Raw genomic sequence first — 14063 nt, 5'->3', positions numbered from 1 at the left:
ATAGTTTGTTTGAGGAACAGTGTCTTGCCTTATTTGATATCAGTGATAAGACACTCAAAAACCACTGATTAAGCACCACATTTATACAGTTCGAGTATGAATGAGATTCAAGGGTTGTGGTGGAGTAAAGATTGTCAGTGCATGTGGTGACCTACATTTCATATGGGTTTGGCACAACATGATGCTGTGGAAGGCCCAAAACATACACAATTAGCACAAAGAGTCTTCTGCTACAGTTTTCTCTTTCAGATCATGGTGAAGCATGAGTTTAAATAAAACTGCAGGGTTCCCACTCTTTTTCAGTGATCATTTTCCAGGACTTTTCCAGGACATTTGTATTTTAATTATGGCAGGAATAAAAGACAAGGAGAATGCCCTAATGTAATATATTCCTCTCTCTCGAAGTCTTTAAAAACATAGTTTATGACCATGACCTACCTATAAAATAAGCTCTTTAATATGAGCTCTTAATTGTACATTATAACAAATGATTTTGAGAACCAATTTCAGTCCCATAGCAAAATAAACAAAATATATTGGAAGTATTAAATTATTTACCTATTTGAAAATAAAAATAAATTAAATCAGTTCATTATTTATGCTAACAATAATACAAAATATTTAAAAATATTTGCATGTGTCCTTTAAATATTTTCAATAAAATGTTGCTTTAAAAGGGTCAAGTGAACAATGAGTGGATTCTGACTAACTTAAACACCTGATAAGCCATTGCACATTACTGTTCATAGAAAGTTAAATAAATATTCACAGAAGTGTTTGAAAGCAGCTGCCGGTATTGTTACATTTCTCAAATTTCTGTATCGACGTGGTACAGAAGTACTAATAGCCTACTTTTAACAATAATCAAAATCATTAGTTCACAAGTTACTGAATTACAGAAATACTTCTCTTAAAGTTGAACATTAGATAGAAGGTTTGGAAACATCAATGTTCAAACTGTCAAAAGTCAGTAGTGATGCACCAGTCTTGATTTTTAATGGCCGATTCAGATTTTTTACAAGCAAATTCCGATTTGTTAATATTTTTTTAAGCAAGAGATAAGATAAAATGAAAATATGACTACATGAACAAGATGTTTTTTGCTCTATTACAGGGCAAACTTTCTGTAGCCATTTAAAATTAGAAGTAACCACTGCATTTGAATCACAATCCAAAAGGGCTGGACAATAATTCAATATCAATATATTTCACAATATCATTTTTTTCAATAACGGTGTGATTTCTGATTATTCAATATACAGTACTGTGCAAAAGTCTTAGGCCACTAGTATTTTCATTAGTTTAAAGTTGGTCTTTTGCTGTAGTGTGTCAGTAGGAAATATCAGTTTACATTTCTAAACATTCATTTTGCCATTAATTATAATAATCCAGTGAGATTTTTGTATGGAGCACAGGCTGTTGATAGACTCCTTGTGCAAACAGAGATCTGATCTCTCCATCATTCAATCCAGTCTGTCTTAAGAAACAGAAAAAACAGAGACAGACTAAATCCAGAAGACCTGTGGCAACATCTCCAAGATGCTTTAAGAGACCTACACCTACAAAGCTACAGTACTGTTAAAATTTTCAGACAGTTAGGCACATAAAATGAGGATGCTGTCAAAAACTAAAATAAATAAGCATTTGATGTGACCATCCTTTGCATTTAAAGCAGCTTTTGCCCTAGGTGAACTTGTGCATAGTTTTTCAGGTAGCTTTGCAGGTAGGTTATTTGAAACATCTTGGAGATATTGCCACAGTTCTTCTGGATTTAGTCCGTTTCAGTTATTCTGTTTCTTCATGTCATTCCAGAGACAGACTGGATGATGGTGAGATCAGATCTCTGTGTTGAGCACTTGCTGTTGTCAGACTGCCTGTGCAAACAAAAATCTCACTAGATTATTATAATTAATGGCAAACAGAATGTTTGGAAATGTAAACTGATGTTTCTTACTGACACACTACAGCAAAAGATAGAAATAACTTACTTTAAACCATTTTTTAGCTGGTGAAAATACTAGTGGCCTAAGACTTTTGCACAGTACTGTATATTACCACTATTTTGTGGCGGTTGACTTCTTTGAACAAACATGAGCACTACACATTTCAAAATCAAAACACAGTATGGGTGTTTTAAATTTATGTATCTTTGAAGGGAAGCAACTGTCTTCAGAAATGTTTCGATGATATTTTCATTTTATCTGATAAAATGGCGTTCATGAGCACAGTGGTGCTTTGTGTACTGGCGTTACCAGGGAAACTGATGTTTCTGCCGCTCCAAAAGTGCCATAATGAATTTGGTATTTTCAACAACTCTGTGTCCAGCAGCATGTTTACATTGGTGCTCACTCTTTTTTTCATTTTTTCTGCAAAACTTTTCATATTCTTTAACATGGCTAAAGCACTTTTGTTTCAATCTATAACAATAATCAGCCTATGTTATACTGTAGTTTAGTTATATATATATATTAATTTTAATAAGGTGAGTCTGAAAGTCTTATGTTTATTTGATGGTGATTTCACATTTTTTGTTTGTATGAAGGCTAAATACAAATAAAAGGTGAACATTAATTTATCTGTACCATTTTTTTTCTAAAATATTATATAGTGTTATAGAAGGAGGTTTCATAGACTATGGACAATAGGCAAATTCATTTTTCAGCAATTTGTAGACATCTGTTGTGGGCATTCTAGGCAGTAATTCTGAGGCTTTTTAAAATAGTGTTCATATCAATATCAGAATTATATCGTATCGGCCGAAATTAAGAAATATATTGTGATATAAATTTTGACCATAACGTCCAGCCCTACGATCTATAGAAAGATTCAAAGTACTTGAGCAGTTTCTGATCTCATTTCAAAATCTGAAGCAAAAACAGAATGGTCTAATTTTATCTTTGTGAAAGTATGCTACATAAAAAATATCTGCAGGAAACAAAAACAGCACACTGGTTGATTGAGAGCGCAAATTCACTCTCTGACAGCAGGTGGTGCTTATGGAACAGCAGTGATACAGCGTTTCCCAGGTTACCACTGTAAACAAAGCAGCACTATGCTTAGAAATACTACTTTAATATGGATAATACAGTGGCAAGATAAGAAGAAAATACCATCTAAGCTTTTCTGAGTTCCAATTTACAGACTTTGTAACATTTCCACACAAATAACATTTTGGAAAATGCATGCAATACAGTTTGTGTGAGATCGGCTGAAATAAAACAAAAGAGCTTGTTTTGGGCTTGGCTAAAGGAGAATTCTTTTTTTTTTTTACTCTCCAGAACAACTAAAGATTTTCCAGGACATTTTCCATTTTCTCTCATTTTCCATGTGTTTTCCAGGACTGGAAAATTAGTCATCAATTGTCCAGGTTTTCAAGGAAGTGTGGGAACCCTGAACTGGGTTCCTTGTGATAGCAAGGTGAGTGTGAGGGACCGAGCAGTTGAACGCAAGGAACACAGGATTTCAAAAAAAATAAAAAACTAATTAAATACAAAGTTACAAATTAATTTACTTAAAAAAACTAAATGGAAATTAAGAAAATAAAGACAGTTCTGGGCTCATAAAAATGGTCAACCGAACAGAAGCAAAATTAACAATAATCAAAACAAGATAAAGAAACACATGACTTCCTAAACATCACACGATGGAACCTTATATACACAAAGGACTAGTCCATTACACCTACACACACAGGGAATAATACAAGCATTAATAAACACAATCAAGTAATTAACTTCAAAATAAAGAAATCATAAACAGCAGATTAATTTACACAATTATAGTAAACACAAATAGGTAAATAACGGCAACTGATGCCAGCCGGTCCTTTAGAAACGCGGACCACCACCGGAACTAGAAAATGTGCACCTAAACTTGTTACTCATGGTATGAAATGAATACAAATTGAAAATAAATCCATAAAGATGAAACAAATCTGTGTCTGTCGTTATTATGAAATGTAAATACTGTGACCTGTAACAAAGATTAAATCTAATAAGCATACTAATATTCAAATCAAACTAACATGTACACAACCAAAAAGGGAACAGGTATATATGCAGGTGCGTGTCAGCTACTGTGTTACTGTGTGGGCACGTCATCGGCCGTCACACTTCCCCCCTCTTCAGGAGCCTCACTAACACAGCGGGAAAGGAAGTCGGTGGTAGCATTGGCCTTCCCGGGAACATACCGGACCACAGATCGAAAGGGCTGCATAGCCAAGTACAACTGAGTAATTCGACTACTGGTGTCTTTCATCCTCTCCAACCACTGTAGAGCCTTATGATCGGTTTCCACAATAAACTCTCTCCCCAATAGATAATATTTTAGGGAGTCTAAAGCCAATTTCACAGCCATGCATTTCTTTGCGATTGTGGAACAAAGGACCTCTCTAGGGAAGACACTTCGGCTGATGCAAGTCACAAGTTGTTGTCCAATGGATGGCCCCTGCAACCAGCAACACTACTCCAATCCCTCATTTAGAAGCATCTGTTTGCACAACAAATGGTTTGATGATTTTCAATGTCAGCATCAGATCAATCTCTTTCCTCAAGGAGGCCTGTACATGCTCAGGGGTTTGGTAGCTCATCCTTTTAACAAAGACATCACTTTTCAACACAATATTGTGTTCAATTAATGTGGTAGCTCCTGGATACTCAAAAAAATGTCAGGGTGGCAGAGAGCTCTCACCTGCACTTGGTGATCTTTTGGCAAATGATCCAAATCAATGCCTGCAGAAACTGACTGAGGCAAATACTGTTCCTCCAGTTACTCTTCCTCCATCACCTGTTGTATCATCAGGACTTGCGACTTCTAAGGATGAGGAATCCACTCCTTCAGCAAGTTAATATGCAATACTTTACTAGGTCGGTCCAGGCCTGGTGCGGCAATTTCGTAAGTGGTGGGTCCTAACTTTCGCTTGATCTCATATGAACCCTGCTATTTTGCCAATAGTTTGCTCTCTTGCCTTGGTAACATCACCAACACTTTCTGACCCGGGTTAAAACTCATTTCACAAGCTGACCGATCATACCATTACTTCTGGTAACTTTGTGCTTCAGCCAGTTTTGTCATTGCCTCCAACCATTCCCTCATCTGCAAAACATAAGAGATAACACTGACAGAGTCCCCACTACCCTGGTTGCCTTTCCAAAGTTCTTGTATCAGTTTCAAAGGACCTTTCACATCACGTCCATATAATAACTCAAAAGAAGAGAACCGGTCGAGGCCTGGGGGACTTCCCTATAAGCGAACAAATGGTAGGGCACCCACTGGTCCCAATCTTTGCCTGACTCACCGACGAACTTGCATTTGCTTGAACAAAATCTTCTTCAAAAGTTTCTGAATTAATGTCATACTTTCTCAGAATAGCTGATTTAACACTATCATAATCAAGAGAATCATCAATGCCCATATGTACATATCCTGCTCGAGCTTTACCAGTCAGCAATGGAATTAAACGGAAAGCCCAATCAGACTTAGACCACTCATAAGCAGCAGCAGTCTTTTCAAAAGTTATCAAGAAGTGTTCTAGATCAGAGACACTTAGATTTTCTAATTTAGCTTCTTTAGTTGAAAAGTGACCTTTATAGTCTATTTGATGATGGCCTCTTTTACATCCTTTAGACTGTGATAGTGGTTAGCTGGAATCATGGTCACCATCCTCAGTTTCTCCAGGACATAAATTTGCAGCCATGGATCAGGAGTGGGGGTAGTACTAGCTTGAATTTGAAGCAAGCCAAACTGATGCTGTAGGGCTTTAAATCTTCATTCTTGTTCCTTTTGCTCCTGGGCTCTCTTAGCCTCCCTAGCATCCATCTGTGCTCAAAACAAACTTGTCCGATCTGCAAGCGTTGGCTCCTGTCCTCCATTGTCTCCACCTCCTCTTCCTGTGGTTCCATTGCACTGGCCTTTGCAACCACTTCCATGGGTTACGAAAAGGTAGGGAGAATCAAAAAAAGGGGGAACGAGAAAAAACGGAAAAAAACGGAAATCTGCGACCTCTGTTGATCCCACTTCTGACACCATATGTGAGGGACCGAGCAGTCAAAGGCAAGGAACGCAGGATTTCCAAACAAAACATTATTTATTAAATACAAACAAAGTTACAAATTAAATCACTTGGAAAACTAAATGGAAATAAGGAAAATAAAGACAGGTCTGGGCCCATAAAAATGGTCAACTGAACAGAACCAAACTTAACAATAATCAAAACAAGATAAACAGACAAACGTGACTTCCTACACGACACACGACACGAGGGAAACTTACATACACAAAGGACTATTCCATTACACTTACACACGCAGGGAACAATACAAACATTACTAAACACAATCAAGTAATTTTCTAAAAAATAAATAAATAAATAATAAACAGCTAATTAATATACGCAAATAATTAGAGTAAACAAAAATAGGTAAATAAACGAATAATTCTACTGGCAAACAAAATCGTGTCCTGGTTTCAATTTGTAAATCTCACCCTCTGACAGGCATGATTGCTCTGCTCAGTGTTCGTGCTACGCATATGCTGAAGCAGCTTTTGTCAATGGTTTATGTCCTGATGCTAATTTTATGTAAGGCATGGCTATCGACACGTTGTGCGATTGTGGTGCATTTTGTGCGTGAAACGCCACCATCTGTGTCCAGAGCATATATTACTTCCTCCATTGTGGTGACAGCTTCTGGACAAGCTGTGTCTGCTCTGCATACCATGGCTTGCAGGTGTTCAGTCCAGGGTCTGCACAAGATGTGGTCACAACCCGGAGCATGCAGGAACTGCATTCGGTGACTGACCGTGCCCTCAGGGCATAAGTCACAGTGCAAGCTCTAGGGAAGGCAATGTCCACATTAGTGGCCCACAGGGTTGGGGAGTAAAGAAATACATGTAACATCATGTATGTAAAATACAAAATATGAGTAACTGTATTACGTTATAGTTACATTTTAAATGGGTGGCCAACTGAATTACAGTAACATCCAAAAAGTATTTTAAATTACCGAAGTGATTACTTTAAAATTTGATGTCATTTATTTAATTTAATATTAATGCAAAATTATTATTTTTTGACCAATGAGGCAACTGGTGATTCTCTGACTCTGACTCACGTACAGTCTGTTCAAATAGCAGCCTGGCCTGCAGAGTGCAGACTACTGCCAACTCACTAAAATGCCAAGCACGTACTTGTCATGGAAAGATGATTTTACTTATAGTGTTGGGGATGTCACTTTAAAAAAGTAATTATAGTTACTAGTTATTTCTCACAAATAGTAACTGAGTTAGTAACTAATTACCAGGGAAAGTAACTATTGTATTGTTAAATGAATGAAATTTAAATTAAACGAATTAAATTTTTTGTTTACTCACCAGACTAATAATAAATATCTAACATACTATTATATTATAGTCAACATTTGAAGTACACTTAGCAACAGTCAGTCAAACATTATATGACATTATGATAATTTAGATAACAAAACTACTATGAATTGTACTACTAATAACAATATAAAACCCACTAAAATCTAATCAGCTGCTAGGTTCAGGAATATTAATCATGCTGTCTGCATTTGCTCAAACTGTTTTGTTGAAATCAAAACAGGGACGATAATAGGTGAGTGCCAGCTAATGAGATTGCCGTTTGTGCATTAGTTCCAAAACCAGCAGTTCTTAAAAGCTGAAGAATCCTAGAGGAGCTCTGTTATTTTGACAGGAAAATACAGCAAAGAATATGTTTGGTATGGTACATGGTATGTAAGTTTCTCTCGCTCTGCATCTTTCTTTGCGTGTGTGAGACAAAACGACGGCTAGTCATGTGCCTTCACACTAGAGTTTATGGTTCATTAAATACAGGTACGCAGCACATTCATTCAGATGAACTGAAAAATAAAATTATAATATAATAGTAACGCCACATTTTATTGTCAGTAAAGGTAACAGCGTTGTAACGGGGGAAACAGTAATTTGTTTGATTACTCGTTACTGAAAAAAATAATTCTGTTATTCCCATCACTGCTTATAAATGTGAATGTGACAATATCACAGTGCAAATTTTGTTTACCTACTGTGATAAATAGTATGAGTTTGTAGCAAGTTTTCTCATTGGTTATTATGTATGCGTATGTACATATACAGAAGTGTTCAGTAAACGACATTTAAAACAGCATGCAAGTCTAGCGTGGTTCATGACATGGTGTCAGAAGTGGGATCTTAGCTCAGTGGAAGGTGAGAGACTGTTGCTATATTGCCCCATTAAGTGAAGAGCTGCAGAGTCGTGAATATGTTCAAATTGTCGCCGCCAGAAAGTTTCCTGTTTGAAAGGCAGAGCGAATGGCCGGAGTGGAAACAGAGATTTATGCGTTACAGAACAGCCACCAAATTATCACTGGAGGACGGCGATGTGCAGGTCAGTGCTCTCATTTATTCCATGGGGAAGGATGCAGAGAATATATTTAAATCATTCACATTCGATAACGACGACAACAGAGACAACTATGAAGTGGTGATTCAGAAGTTTGACGAGCACTTCATTCCCAGAAGAAATGTGATATACGAACATGCACGCTTTCATCAGTGGTGTCACTGAAATGGAGAGACAGTTAAGGCGTTCGTAAGAGGACTTTATGAGCTCTCAGAACACTGTGATTTTGGCAAAATAAAGGATGAATATATCCGAGACAGGATTATGATCGGACTGAAAGACAAATCTCTGTCAGAAAAGCTGCAGCCTCAAGAAACACTGATGCTCACTAGAGCAATTGAAATGGCACGTAGTCACAAGCTCATTAAAAACCAAAATGTGGAGCAAAGTGAAAGTAAATTGGAGGAGGTTAAACTCTCCCAACAAAATCGTGGCAGAGGAAAGAAAATTAGCACTGATGGACAGAGAAAAGGACAACGCTATATAAATTAATGGAGTGACAGGAAGAAATTAGGGGTGCAACGGTTCAAATTAGTCACGGTTCGGTACGTATCACGGTTTTAGGGTCACGGTTTCGGTACGGCTCGGTGTGTTTAGGGAAAAAAATGCTACTGACAAATTCGAAGAAAAAAAAAATTTATTGGGTTACACATACTTAAACCCTTGATCACAGCAGGCTTCTTTACAAAAATAAAATTCCAAGCAGTTTTTAATCCTTGCTAAAACCAACATTTTAACTCAAGAGAAGCCTACTTTAGAGTACCAACATAAAGTGCATTTCAAAACAAACATAAACCGAGTATAGAACCGAGTATAGAAACAAGTGCAGAACCGAGTGCCTGTTTAAACACAGAAGGCAACGTCTGCTGTTTCGGTCTCACCTGTGCTCGAGCGCTTTCAACACCGTGGTGATGACGGCGCAAATGGCTCGTCATATTAGATGTATTGCCGTGAGCATAAGGCACTCGCGCGTGCCAAATTTTACATAACGTGACTGTTTTGTCCACGTTTTTTTTTTTTTTTTTTTTTTTTACCATCGCTGCTGTAATCTATTGGAAACCCGAAATGTTCCCAGACAGCAGACTTGAATGAAGCGGGTGGCGGCTCTATTAACGGCTTATCTCCTCCACTCGCCATGCTGAACAGTAACGTTACACAAGCCAAGCGCAACACACAAAAACACCAACACGTGAGGAACTGTGTCGTTATAGCAACATATTTACATACTACGAGTTGACTGGATGGCAGTCTCACATGAAACGCACGTGGGGCGTATTCAGAACCATACATTAGCTGAACTCTGTTTTATGGATTGTTTTTTTCACCGAACTGTATTGTAAGTGCGTGGTCAGAGCAACCGCGGTTCACGTGCGTATCGAACCGTGGGAGGAGAACGGGACGGTTCGATTTTTTACCGAGAACCGTTGCACCCCTAGAAGAAATGCACAAGATGCAATAAAATACATAATCAGAGAGAACACTGTCCTGCCAAAAAAGCTGAATGTCGAAAGTGCAAAAAGATTGGCCATTTCGTGGTAGTCTGCCACACTAAGACAGTGCAGGAAGTAACATCTTATGAAGATGCAGGGTCAGCAATGTTTTTGGGCTCTGTTCAAAGTAAGGATGCACCCATTCCACCATGGACAGTTGACATTCTTATGGAATGCCAAATAATCAATTTCAAAATTGATTCTGGTGCAGATGCCACTGTAATATCTGAGAAAACTTATGAAAGCCTGAAATATAAGATACCACTGAGCAAAACAAACGTAATACTGAACAGTCCGGATGGCAAGTTGGAGTGTATGGGCCAGATGACAACAAAAGTAAGCAATATAAATTTTAAAAAATTGAAAAAGAGAGTTTGGCTTCAGTTTGAACATGCGAAAAGCTGCCACGATATCTCTGCGGAGTTCTTCAAAGTACTCACAGATCATAACCCTTTAGTCCCTTTGATAAACCAGAAAACAAAAGGTTCCCATTCACTGCCAGCGGCTCCTAATTAGGATGATGCACTTCGACCCACTGGCAGTGTATACTCTGGGAAAGTATCTGCCTATAGCGGACACGCTGTCCTGACACCCCCTGGCCAACTCAGAACAGTCAGACCTCGAAGACGAAGTCGAGGCCTATATAGCTGAAGTCAAGGAGCACTTGCCAGCTTCACCCCAGAAGCTACATCAGATAGCTGATGCTACGAAAGCATATGAAGAGTTGCAAAGCATGCTTAAAAATGTCCAGCAAGCATTGCCTAAACATATAAAAGTGGTCCCTGTCAATCTGCAAGCTTACTTTAGCCAACAAGGGTTTCTGATTGAGTCTGCAGGGCTTCTCCTGCATGGGTCAAGAATCATGATCCCAATCAAAATGAGGGATGAAGTACTTGCTTGCATTCATGAAGGCCACCAAGGACTGAGTAAGTGTCGCGAGCAGGCACATCTATCAGTGTGGTGGCCAGGCATCAGTGCTGATCTAAAACATAAAGTGAACCAGTGCCCATTGTGCCAGATTAATAAGCCCACTCAACGCAAGGAGTCATTGCTAGTGACAAAGTTACCCCCAGGCCCATGGAGATACCTTGGGGTAGATCTCTGCGAAGCAGGGGGTCATCAATACCTCGTTAAGGTGGATTATTATTTGAGATTTATTGAAATAGCCCATTTGGTGGACATGACGAGCAGAAGAGTGATTGGCAAACTAAAGAGCATGTTTGCACATTTTGGCATCCCGGAAAGGCTGTGCTCTGACAATGCTCGGCAATTCACATCAGTTGAGTTTAAAACATTTGCAGAGCAGTATGGTTTTGTTCATGTGATGTCCAGTCCTCACTTCCCACAATCGAATGGAGAAGCTGAGAGGGCTGTTCAAACAGCAAAGAAGATGCTAAAGCAAGACGACCCTTTCTTGGCCCTTCTTGCATATAGGGCAACTCCAATAGCAGCTACAGGGTGTAGTCCATCGCAGCTACTCATGGGAAGGCACCTCCCGACTACAGTTCCAGCGGTGGCAAGTAACTTGGTCCCTGAATGGCCTGACTTGAAGAGAGTGGAAGTTAAGGATCGCAAAGCCAAGGAATCTTACAGATACTTCTTCTATCGACGACATGGTGCTAGATCCTCTCCTGGGGACTCAGTGCGCCTAAAGCTAGATGGTGAAAAGAAGTGGATGACAAACGGGGTCGTCAAGTCGTCAAGCTGAACAGCCAAGGTCATAGAGAATTTCTCAGGAATCGTAAACATCTCCAAGCCATTCCAGGGGATACTGTGACTCAACATGAACAAGATGTACCTGAGCGCACAACAGATTTTGAGGAAAGTCCAAGTGAGCAATTACCTGAGGCAAATCAGGGAACATCTGTTCCTTCTTCAGAATCTACGGCTGCTGCGCCTCATACTCCACAACACATAGTGTCACCCAAGACTACACGCTGTGGGCATGTGATAAGAAAGCCATCGCGCTACCAGTCATAATACAGAATCAAAACACTCTTTTCCCCCCCCTTTACTTCTTGTTTAATTAGTGTATTATAGAGACTTTATTTGCAGAACGATTCATGTTTGGCAGCGGTGAACTTTTGATTTAATTTTGTTTGTTAAAATGTGATATACTTTGCTTGAAAAGGGGGAAGATGTGATAAATAGTATTTGAGTTTGTAACAAGTTTTCTCATTGGTTATTACGTATGCGTATGTACGTATACGGAAGTGTTCAGTAAACAACATCTAAAACAGCATGCCAGTCTAGCATGGTTCATGACACCTACTACAAAATTTGAAAAAGTTTATCTACAGCAAAACTTGAAAAACTAACCTTGAAAAAGCATCTTGAAAAAGCATAGTTTTCTGCAATCATACACTTTGGGTGCAGTGAAAAGCACATTTTTTCTTAGGGTGTGCCTTTAGCCCCGTTGTTGTACCCTAAATAACACTAAATGTTAACAATCATTATAAACACAACTAGGCTATTTTAGTTCCCTTCTCTCTACAACATATCCTCTAAAGTTAACAGTATGTGTGTTCGCTTGAGGCGGCGGCACGATCACTGCATTGTTTTTTCTTATTCCATAATTTATGGTCATACCAATGCTGGTCGGTCATACAGATAGAACTGACATCATTCAAAACTATAAAAATTTTGCAAAAAGAAAACGGCTTTCTGCCTCATTTCCCTTTCCTTTGGAGTGCATGACGTGTCACAATAACCCAAAACTCTTTTATTTTGTTTTGTTAATGTGTTAATGATCTAAGTGAAATATATTTAGTGTATAGGCTTATATTCCTTTTTTTGAATATAGTTTTATTCTGTTTTCTCCATTCACAGACACGCTGCAGGTGCGTGATGCAAATTCATGTTGTACACTATCCTGCAATTGTTGTTGGTTTCAAAACATACATCAAGCTGCGTATTACCAGCCATTCATTTTCACGCCGCAATATTGGAAATATTTCTGTTTTAAAGCTTGATGGTGAGCCAGTGGATATCACACAAGCAACGTGCATACTTTGAGCAAGAGTTATGCTGCTGAGTCTCTTAACTTCAGTCTGTTCACTATAGAGAAAGTAAAAACAAAAAAACAAACAAACAAAAAAACAAAAAAAAAAAATGAAGTTAAGAAACTTCTGAGGCACTGCAACAGCCTGGACCAGCAGTCAGGTTTGAACATTGGCCAGTTACTTGCAGAAGGGTGGCACCGCCAACCTGTCATCAGGATGCTAAGAACCCAAAAGAAGGGCGACCCATGGAGAAGGCACCAGTTAACCAGAGATGAGAGATGGATGCTACTTGGCTCCGGCTGTCTGTCACATGGTGAAACAGTCACCAAATGGTCATTAAAAGAGCTATTCCTCTTTCCTTGAGTCACACTCAGCACCTTTCATTTCTAGCCCTCCCATACGCAATGGCCAGGTGCTGAGATTGTGCATCAGAGCCTGAATCTAGATTATGAATCTAAAATCTGCAGGGCTGTGGCCCTCCAGGAACTGAGATTGACACCTGTGCCCTAGATAGACAGTCAGTCTGTCACTTATTTCTGTGCTTGGTAGTTCTCCTCCTATACAGAGCCCACCACAGAAACTTTCCCTGTGTAGTACCTATGTAGTTTTAGTCCATAGGCTGTATCTCCACATGTTACCTCCCCTTTGGGTAGAATGTGTAGGCTTCATAGTTCTATTCCAAAGTCTCCCCAATGTTACAACCAGGACTTTTCAACCATTATTTTTCTTGTTTTCTCAGAATGAGAAAAGGCTCTGGCTGAAAGTGACCTCTGCCTTGTATGGGGGCTCTCACAGATGTTGGAGAGTCTTGGACATTGGAAGGTTACAAGGAGGAGAGGTGCATTTGGTCATGGCATGGGCTTGTCAATATCTGCACCCACATGTACTCAACACAGTTTAGCAACTGTGGCGTTTAATAAAGGGCTCCATAGTGTAGGAACTTTGACACAACGTTGAAGTGACAGACAAGGGAACGTCTCGGTTATGTAGGGTGACACTCATTCCCTGATGGAAGGAACGAAGATGTTGTGTCCCTTATGCCACAACTTTGAACTGCTTCTGAGTGGGTAAAGGCGCTTCTCGACTCCTCAACTTGATGTTGTCCTCATAATAACAATTTAAATAACTTTTTCATATACAAACAAATAA

At 39.0% G+C, this 14063-nt stretch overlaps 2 protein-coding genes across 3 annotated transcripts in view; one reads left to right on the top strand and one right to left on the bottom strand.

The window, feature by feature from the left end:
- Positions 1-14063, bottom strand: part of plpp4 (phospholipid phosphatase 4) — a 230496-nt gene that overhangs the window by 7560 nt on the left and 208873 nt on the right. The window lies entirely within an intron of this gene.
- LOC127175580 (uncharacterized) overlaps positions 1-14063 on the top strand; it is a 106819-nt gene that overhangs the window by 78304 nt on the left and 14452 nt on the right. The window lies entirely within an intron of this gene.

This window comes from Labeo rohita, chromosome 13 (genome assembly GCF_022985175.1).
Source record: "Labeo rohita strain BAU-BD-2019 chromosome 13, IGBB_LRoh.1.0, whole genome shotgun sequence".
NCBI classification, from domain to species: domain Eukaryota; kingdom Metazoa; phylum Chordata; class Actinopteri; order Cypriniformes; family Cyprinidae; genus Labeo; species Labeo rohita.
This window is presented reverse-complemented; position numbering and strand designations above follow the sequence as displayed.